Below are 10,825 nucleotides of genomic sequence, written 5' to 3' on the forward strand. Positions count from 1 at the left end.
CAGCTACGTCATTTGCTACGACCTAGCAAGGCGCCATAGCATTTGATAATTATTATTGTGAAGCCTGTACAGTAACAAGAGCGATGTTCTACAATTGTGGATTAAAGTTAAGTATTCTACCAGTTACTCTTGTTTTGCTAGTCTTATTTCTCTGACCTGTTCCAGACCTTACGCCCGCCTACGTGAGCTTAATCGCGTGCTTTTCGGCTTCCTCCAAACTCCGTGAATTGGCTCCTGCCAAATCACAACAATTCACATGTCGTGGGACTGTTTATGTAAGACGCACAACAACATTGCTGCTAGCTCCTAGATCCATAGCACCAGGTATTATGATATTACTCTGAGCTCCAGCAAAAATTTCATAATCATAGCTGAAGCCTAACATTCCACTGAGAACAAAAGCTTTGAAGCCCCATTTATGTGGTTTACTGGGGTTGTATTGCTTTAGTGAAGATCTGCTTTTTGTTGGAATAATCTGTTCATCCACACCTATGAATTCCTCTTTTGGTACTCGCAACAGTCTTTCACGCAGTTGGTCTAGCAGAGGGCGAATTTTGAAAAGTTTGTCATGGTTGGATTCACCAGCGGCAACTAGATTACTGTTATCACAGAAGTGTATGAAACACTTTATTTCTTCCCACCGATTGCAACTAATTATGTCAACCACAGCAGGGTGGCCAAGATATTTGCACCAATAATGTCTTGTTGTTGGGAGTTGAATGACTGACATAAACAAGGCAGTACCAATAAATTGTTCAATTTCTCCAGCACTAACATTTACACATTTATTGGGTCGGCACTGTATCGAATACAGATTAGATTGTTCGACTATGTACTGCACTATGTCTTTAGTGAAGAAATATTGGAAATATTCCACTGGAGTGTCAAGTTCCAATACTTCCTGAGGAAGAGCAGTGTTTCTGCCGAAGAGCCATAAAACTTTCTTACATTCATTGCAGTAACAGAGCTGAAAAGAAAGAAAACGAACTGCTATATGTTAGTAGGAAAGGTTAGGTTATGTTCAATTTTTACTCTACACTTTCAAGGCTGCATGTTGTGCCATATCCACCACAGACCAATTTTTCAATATTATATGTATTCTAATGAACAAATACACTCCTGGAAATTGAAATAAGAACACCGTGAATTCATTGTCCCAGGGAGGGGAAACTTTATTGACACATTCCTGGGGTCAGATACATCACATGATCACACTGACAGAACCACAGGCACATAGACACAGGCAACAGAGCATGCACAATGTCGGCACTAGTACAGTGTATATCCACCTTTCGCAGCAATGCAGGCTGCTATTCTCCCATGGAGACGATCGTAGAGATGCTGGATGTAGTCCTGTGGAACGGCTTGCCATGCCATTTCCACCTGGCGCCTCAGTTGGACCAGCGTTCGTGCTGGACGTGCAGACCGCGTGAGACGTCGCTTCATCCAGTCCCAAACATGCTCAATGGGGGACAGATCCGGAGATCTTGCTGGCCAGGGTAGTTGACTTACACCTTCTAGAGCACGTTGGGTGGCACGGGATACATGCGGACGTGCATTGTCCTGTTGGAACAGCAAGTTCCCTTGCCGGTCTAGGAATGGTAGAACGATGGGTTCGATGACGGTTTGGATGTACCGTGCACTATTCAGTGTCCCCTCGACGATCACCAGTGGTGTACGGCCAGTGTAGGAGATCGCTCCCCACACCATGATGCCGGGTGTTGGCCCTGTGTGCCTCGGTCGTATGCAGTCCTGATTGTGGCGCTCACCTGCACGGCGCCAAACACGCATACGACCATCATTGGCACCAAGGCAGAAGCGACTCTCATCGCTGAAGACGACACGTCTCCATTCGTCCCTCCATTTACGCCTGTCGCGACACCACTGGAGGCGGGCTGCACGATGTTGGGGCGTGAGCGGAAGACGGCCTAACGGTGTGCTGGACCGTAGCCCAGCTTCATGGAGACGGTTGCGAATGGTCCTCGCCGATACCCCAGGAGCAACAGTGTCCCTAATTTGCTGGGAAGTGGCGGTGCGGTCCCCTACGGCACTGCGTAGGATCCTACGGTCTTGGCGTGCATCCGTGCGTCGCTACGGTCCGGTCCCAGGTCGACGGGCACGTGCACCTTCCGCCAACCACTGGCGACAACATCGATGTACTGTGGAGACCTCACGCCCCACGTGTTGAGCAATTCGGCGGTACGTCCACCCGGCCTCCCGCATGCCCACTATACCCCCTCGCTCAAAGTCCGTCGACTGCACATACGGTTCACGTCCACGCTGTCGCGGCATGCTACCAGTGTTAAAGACTGCGATGGAGCTCCGTATGCCACGGCAAACTGGCTGACACTGACGGCGGCGGTGCACAAATGCTGCGCAGCTAGCGCCATTCGACGGCCAACACTGCGGTTCCTGGTGTGTCCGCTGTGCCGTGCGTGTGATCATTGCTTGTACAGCCCTCTCGCAGTGTCCGGAGCAAGTATGGTGGGTCTGACACACCGGTGTCAATGTGTTCTTTTTTCCATTTCCAGGAGTGTATATAAACTTACCTCTTTATAACTGTCCACAGATGTCCTTTTCCCTCTGCAAATAATATAAACACTGAAATCAATCGTTTACTGTACCTGATGCAACTGTTTGTGTGACCAAACTTGGATGTAAACAGCTAGCACCACAAAGCAAAGATTCATAACACGTAATTCCTTACTCTCCCAACAGATGGCATACACTAATTGCACAGCTGCTCTTGACTGTGCGCCATAACTGTCCCAACATGCAGTTTGGAAATATATTCTCAGATATGAGATTGACAAAGAGAAAAGTGGTATGTGCCATATCTGGCACATTATGCGGTAAGGGGTTAATCCAGTGCAGCTTGCTAAGTTTTGTCAGGTAGATTTCTATTCAATTTTCTAAACCTCATTAGATACCCCACACAAAAGCGTATTTTTAGAGGTTTAGTGATGCTGAACCAACTTGTTTCCCTCTGTACGTGGCGCTGATAGTGTTATGTGGCAAGAGTTCGAACTGAGTTTCTCATAACTGAAGTTTATGTGATCGTTGCTAATTTTGCTGGAGAAGGTTATTTTATTCCACGTACGTCATTGATTTGATCTGATTTATTCGCCCTAATATGTAAGTCTAATTACTATGAAATCAGTGGCTGAAAGTCCTGCTCACGAGTTGTAGCACCTACTGACGTGCATAGTGCGTTTTGCAACTGATTTTAATATGTGTACAATGTAAATGACGCGAAATTTGTGAATACTCTAGCGTGAGGTCCTTATTACCTGTAAAATGTGATGTGACTTGTGACTTTAATGTATGTGTGAAAAATATAATTGATGTGATTCCCTTACCTTGGAGTCACTACCACCTGAAAATGTAAAAACAGTAAGTGTGGCTTGTCATCGATTTTAGTGTATATATGAAAATGTAAAATCTAACTCTTTTTGGACTTTTATAATAAAATTTGTACGTAGAATTTTTCGTTTTTTTTTTCCCCCCATTCCCCTCCGTAGCGTATAATATTAATGAGCCTCATTCAGGTAACCAGCGACAAGGACAGCAATAAAATGTTACGTAAACGTTTTTATTGAAATATAATACAGAGAGAGATATACAGATAGATAGAGAGGGAAGGGGGGGGGGCGGGGTGAGTGGCAGAGAGAGAGGAGAGAGACAGAGAGAGAAATGAAATTTATTGATGTAGAGTGTAAACCAGAGAGAGAGAGAGAGATGAAGTTTACTGATGAGGCAGTATGAAATGAAATTTACTCGTTCAACAGTATAGTATTTGCCACAAACAATTTTTAGTGAATTTTGAAAAATATTGTAATACTGGGAATACTTTTTTTAAGCTTTGTTTCTTGCGTATGTGAGTTAATAAATACAGTATTTGACACGAAAAATTTTGATTAATACAGATAATTCTAATACTTTTGAATATGGTACCATAATAGCCACTAGCACAGCTTGGCTAGTTACCCTAACTTGGACTTTTTTTTTTATTTCCTGCCAACACCGTCTTCCACGGTTTAAATTTCCTGCCACTGCCATGTTGGATTAAAAAAAAATGGTTCAGATGGCTCTGAGCACTATGACTTAACATCTTAGGTCATCAGTCCCCTAGAACTTAGAACTACTTAAACTTAACTAACCTAAGGACATCACACACATCCATGCCCGAGGCAGGATTCGAACCTGCGACCGTAGCAGTCCCGCGGTTTCGGACTGCAGCGCTTAGAACTGCACGGCCACTGCGGCCGGCTGGATTTTTAAATTTCCTGCCATTGTCATCGTAGATTTTTAAATTTCTTGCTACCCCAATCTTGCACTTTTAAAATATCTGTCACCGCCATCTTGACTTTTTCAGTTTCCCACCTCAACCATCTTGGAATTTTTTGGGCAAGTGAAGGGTCAACTAGCGATGGCTGCTTCAATTATATGCTATATAGTTGACAGCTGTACTACACAATGCTTATTAATTTTTAGTTTCTTTTCCTCGCCAACAATAATAGTCTATTCTGTAGTATGACCAAATGATTCAATACCTACACTTTCTGCGTTTCTTTTTCGTTAGTCTGAAAGTTAGTTTTCTTACACTTCAACTGCAGAACGCTATTCTCATTAGTTTGTTTTACATGCTGCTGCCAGCTGTTTTCTTAAAGATATGTTAAGCAACTGCAAGAATAAATACTTAACATAATGGTTGGCGTGATGTGATGTGGCGTAGAGTGGTAACGTGGCGCAGTCCTCATTGTGATGGCAACAAAGTCGTACCTACAGCCCGAGAAGTTGTTCTGCTAGCAGCTTTCCTCTGGGGCTGTACTCAAATGTTCGTCCACTGCAGGGGTGGAGACGGCGTACAAATTGCTGGAACATCACAGACGCCAAGTTGCTGTTATATAACGCTCAATTTGGGGCCGGCTAGTAGCCTGCTAGGAAACGTAGCCATGATGTGCGTACTCCTCAACGTGGGGTCACTGCCGGTCACCCCCTCGTCTTCCTCTATTTAACAGGTGGCATCTTTCATGCTCTTTATCGCCATATTCAGTTAGCGAAGGCACTGACCCACGCCCGGCTTTCATTCATGTGGATACCAGAATGATATGTTTCGACGACAGGAACTGCAACAGCAGAAAGTGAATCTCATGTTCTTCTTCAGAAATGATTCGGAAGCTGTGTTGGTCTTGACAGAGAACACAAGACACAGATATATTTGCTTCAGTGGTAGCAATTTGAAAGCTAACTTCTGTCTTTTAAACATTACGATAGTGCTCAATAGAAATTTTGGAACAACTTTGAAACTGATTATTGGCCATTTTTAGGCGTAACCCTGTGATAATTCTATCTTACTTGGAATGCTTTATCGACAGATCATTGAACTTTCACAAGCGCAATGTGACTTTTATATGTGTGATTTTGAAGGAAACTGACACATTTAACTTAGCGTGGATTTCTGCTTAGAAAATGATTGTTTCATGTAGTGACTATCATTTTATAGATGAAGACTCTTGCAGTTGCAATGTCTTTGCAGTTTGTACGATCTGAACCTAAATATACAAGAAAATAAATTTTTAGACTCTAACAATTACCGAAAAAATTACGTAGAAGACTGATGTGAGCTGTGGCTTCCAGTGGAACTGCATTCAGTGACAAAGTGCAACAGCAATACATATAAGAGATGTGAAAATACTGCAAGGATAAAACCTAGTGTGTGTCAGTATAAAGCCAGTGCGTTACTTGTAGCAAATGATCCGTGCAACGAGACAAAGAGGCACGAAGAAATCAGTACTGGTCGTAAATAAGTGAAGCAACATTGTTTGATGTTCACAAAAATGCAATTTTATATAGTGAAAAGACAAATTCTGAAACTTCTTGTAAAGTCAATTAAATGTTAAAGTAGTTTGGAAACATCACAGGCAGCCGACAAATGCTACACAAAAACGACAAATTCGTAATTGCAGCACAGTAGCAAAAATGTTTCATGGTCAACACTACCTGTGAACGTTTATCAGAGAGAAGGTCTGATTTGCATGAGGGCTCACACGAATATGAGAGGCACAACTGGATATCTTTACCTCCATGAGCCATTGCTTCCAAATCTAACACAAAAGAATACCATTGTCCATTAGTACTTAAACAAAATGTTACATGATAAATTACGCTGTGAGAAATATGATTCTAAAATAATTCTGCAAGTAACGTTGGCGAAACACTCATGATGACACGGTTTAAAGCCAACAGCTTGTAATCACATCGGTGAAGTAAGTAATAAAGCGTAATGAAATGGCAAATCAGTGTCTGTACCATACCAAAACCTAGCCCAGAGTGCAGTTCTTTCCAGCAGAGATCACGCTGTCGCTAACTGAAATTCGCGCTAAACTCTGGCACTCAGTTGTGCACATTTTAAGGAGCTCTTGCATATGCGTGACTCAAGTAATGTAATTGCCTTTGGGGGGACAAAAACATACGGATTTGACAAACAATGTGCACGTTTAATGATGTGCACAGCTAGCCCTTGCCACTCAACTAGAAATTTACTTCAGTGTCACCAGACGATAGCACACTGCAGCAGTTGTTTATTCTTTTTTCTTTTCTTTACTGTAATGGCGAGGGCTGGTGGCAGTGGCACAGTCCACTGCTCTTCAGCCAAACGGTTTTAGAACATACATGCAAGGGGAATGCTTACAGAAAAGGGGTGATAAGAGGATGACATAAAAAGAACAGCAAATGGAAATGATGGGATTTAAGATATACACTAGTACAGGGATATGCGAAGAGGCAATAGTTAAAATGTCGACATGAAGTTAAAAGAACACAGCTGGCAATTGGTTGTGCACCTAAAATCACAGGAGTTAAACACAAGGTAAAAGTCGGTCACAGTACAAAAATCACACAGAGCGAGATACTTAAAAAACAAAACCACTGGAAATGACGGAACACTCACAAAGAATAAAAACCACTGTTAGAGACCTGCCAAGGGACTGGAGGTTGGAGAGGAGGGAAAAAGAGGGGGGAAGGATTGGGGTGGGAGGAAGAGGAAATGGGGGGACAAGGGGCACACCAACAGCCAGGAGATGGGCAGGGCGGGACATGAAGAGGGAAGACAAGACAGGAGGAAGTGCAAAGACACTGAAGTCGAGCATGGGATAGGGAGGGGATCTAGGAGGAGGGAAGCCACTCAAGGGAAGGAAGGAAAGGAAGCCCTGAGGAGGAGGGAGGAGGAAGGTGAGGTTAGAGTTGGTAGGAGGGGTAGATGTCTGGGCGTTGTTCACTATCCAGGAGGTGTAGGTGTTGGAAGTTGCATTGGGAAAGGAGGTGGAGGGTTCGGAGATGGAGGCAGGACAGGACACAATGGTAAAGGCACGGCAATGTGCTGGGGGTGAAGAGGAACAGGGACACCAGGGGGTGGGGGAAATAGAGTCGGTGGACAGTATACAGGATGCAGATGTGTTCAAGGAAAACGAGAAGGTAGGGAAGGGCAAGAAGTTGTAGAGGGTGCATGTGGGGGATGGAAGGCGGAAATGGGAGGTGAGGCAGAGTGTATGGCGTTCTAGGATTTGGAGGGCTTTATAGAACATGGGAGTGGCTGAAACCCAACTGATGCTGGCATAACAAAGGATGGAGTAGATCAAGGATTTGTAGGTGTGAAAGATGGTGGAAGGTTGCAGTCCCTATGTCCAACTGTAAAAGAGTTTCAGGAGGTGGAGTCAGTTGTGGGCTTTGTGTCGGATTGTAAGGATATGGGGAGCCCAGGAGAGGTGGCAGTCGAGGGTGAGACCAAGGAATTTGAGGGCAGGAGTGAGGTGGATAGAGCGGCCATAAATGACGTTTATTCTCATTCGCTCAGCATAAATCCTGCTAGATGAAAGCACACTCCACAGATACTCTAATTCACTCACTACATATCGTTGTAAAATTTGAACTGATGTCCGAATATGTTAAAGTTGTACTGACAGTAAAACTATTTTGTGGGTTTTGTGAATCGGTTATAATACACTCCTGGAAATGGAAAAAAGAACACATTGACACCGGTGTGTCAGACCCACAATATTTGCTCCGGACACTGTGAGAGGGCTGTACAAGCAATGATCACACGCACGGCACAGCGGACACACCAGGAACCGCGGTGTTGGCCGTCGAATGGCGCTAGCTGCGCAGCATTTGTGCAACGCCGCCGTCAGTGTCAGCCAGTTTGCCGTGGCATACGGAGCTCCATCGCAGTCTTTAACACTGGTAGCATGCCGCGACAGCGTGGACGTGAACCGTATGTGCAGTTGACGGACTTTGAGCGAGGGGGTATAGTGGGCATGCGGGAGGCCGGGTGGACGTACCGCCGAATTGCTCAACACGTGGGGCGTGAGGTCTCCACAGTACGTCGATGTTGTCGCCAGTGGTCGGCGGAAGGTGCGAGTGCCCGTCGACCTGGGACCGGACCGCAGCGACGCACGGATGCACGCCAAGACCGTAGGATCCTACGCAGTGCCGTAGGGGACCGCACCGCCACTTCCCAGCAAATTAGGGACACTGTTGCTCCTGGGGTATCGGCGAGGACCATTCGCAACCGTCTCCATGAAGCTGGGCTACGGTCCCGCACACCGTTAGGCCGTCTTCCGCTCACGCCCCAACATCGTGCAGCCCGCCTCCAGTGGTGTCGCGACAGGCGTGAATGGAGGGACGAATGGAGACGTGTCGTCTTCAGCGATGAGAGTCGCTTCTGCCTTGGTGCCAATGATGGTCGTATGCGTGTTTGGCGCCGTGCAGGTGAGCGCCACAATCAGGACTGCATACGACCGAGGCACACAGGGCCAACACCCGGCATCATGGTGTGGGGAGCCATCTCCTACACTGGCCGTACACCACTGGTGATCGTCGAGGGGACACTGAATAGTGCACGGTACATCCAAACCGTCATCGAACCCATCGTTCTACCATTCCTAGACCGGCAAGGGAACTTGCTGTTCCAACAGGGCAATGCACGTCCGCATGTATCCCGTGCCACCCAACGTGCTCTAGAAGGTGTAAGTCAACTACCCTGGCCAGCAAGATCTACGGATCTGTCCCCCATTGAGCATGTTTGGGACTGGATGAAGCGTCGTCTCACGCGGTCTGCACGTCCAACACGAACGCTGGTCCAACTGAGGCGCCAGGTGGAAATGGCATGGCAAGCCGTTCCACAGGACTACATCCAGCATCTCTACGATCGTCTCCATGGGAGAGTAGCAGCCTGCATTGCTGCGAAAGGTGGATATACACTGTACTAGTGCCGACATTGTGCATGTTCTGTTGCCTGTGTCTATGTACCTGTGGTTCTGTCAGTGTGATCATGTGATGTATCTGACCCCAGGAATGTGTCAATAAAGTTTCCCCTTCCTGGGACAATGAATTCACGGTGTTCTTATTTCAATTTCCAGGAGTGCATATTAAGTTTTGAAATTTATCAAACTGCAACCCATTTGAGGCGCTGAGAATGATATAGGCCTAAAGCACATCACCGTGAGATAGTAGCATTTATTCATGCTTCTGAAATCTGTTGATCTAATGGTGAATAGATTTATCTCTGCTGTAGGACTATGTTGTATATATTAAAATTCACGAAAATCTGTATCACTGGTTTCCCCGATATTCACTTCAATGTAGGATAGGCAGTTGTGTCCTTTAGGCACTTATGGATCTCAGTGCCTATTCGTATTATAGTTACCATGTCGATACCATGTCGATAGCCATTACTACTTGAATTCAATCATATCCAAAAATGACACTTTGTGTTTGGAGTCAGTTGTTTACAGAGTGGGAAAGAGCTTGTGTGTTCATCTTTTTAAATGCTAACAGAAAAGTAAAGCTAAGAGGTCGGGGCGTGAGTTGCAGATGGGTAGCTCAGGCAGTAGAGCCCTTGCCCACGGAAGGCGAAGGTCCCCAGTTCGAGTTTTGGTCTGGCAAACAGTTTTAGTCTGCCAGGAAATTTCATATGTGTACACCCCACTGCTGAGTGAAACTCTAACTCGGGGAACAGAATAGTATCTTACCAGCAGAAGTTAGCCGCAAAGGAACTAGACCCTCCGAGAACAAATACTTTAATTGAGAGATTGACGAAATCAAATAAGCATGACGACAAGCGAATATTTGACAACGACACGTGCAGTTAGCCCAAGTTGTTGTGTGGGTGCAGCGCAAGAATAACTTATTTCCAGCCTGGAAGTAAATTCGCGAACTAATATACCTGTTAGGGAGTTTGTACATTTGCTGGGGAAAATGAAAAATCACGAAACTCCCACTTAACGCAGATATGCGAAATGGAGAGTTGCTGGCTTCCCAGCAAAGCTCGGCTCCCCTCCCTCATAACTGCAGGAAGCGAAACCTATTCTCGAAACCACGGATTATTCTCCCTCTCTACAGATTCTTCCGAATGCCAACCAATCATATTTTAGTATTTTGTCGTCCAGCGAGGAAAGTCTGTGAGGAAATACCTATCCCCATTAATTAATACATGCAATGGTACGCTCCTCAGAGAAAATATCCTTGAAAATAGCCAAGCCTGCATGATTTCCAAGGTAACGCTTCCTCGTTCCTCCCTGCTCGTTACTCCAAGAATTTCAGAGTTCCTGATGTATTATCGAGTTATCCTCCCGGCGCCGCTACAACACCGGCCGGCCGCCGCTGTATTGTGCTTCAGTGCTCAGGTGCTCTGACCATCCGTCTTGGCAACTTCCTGTGTCAAGCAGGACCATCACATCTGTGTGGGCTTTCCAGTCAGGGCTTGAGTTGTGCCTGCCACTTCATTTCCTCTGGCGTTCCAACCTCTGCTGGTACAAGCAACCAT

Source organism: Schistocerca cancellata, chromosome 7 (genome assembly GCF_023864275.1).
Source record: "Schistocerca cancellata isolate TAMUIC-IGC-003103 chromosome 7, iqSchCanc2.1, whole genome shotgun sequence".
In the NCBI taxonomy this organism is placed as follows: Eukaryota; Metazoa; Arthropoda; class Insecta; order Orthoptera; family Acrididae; genus Schistocerca; species Schistocerca cancellata.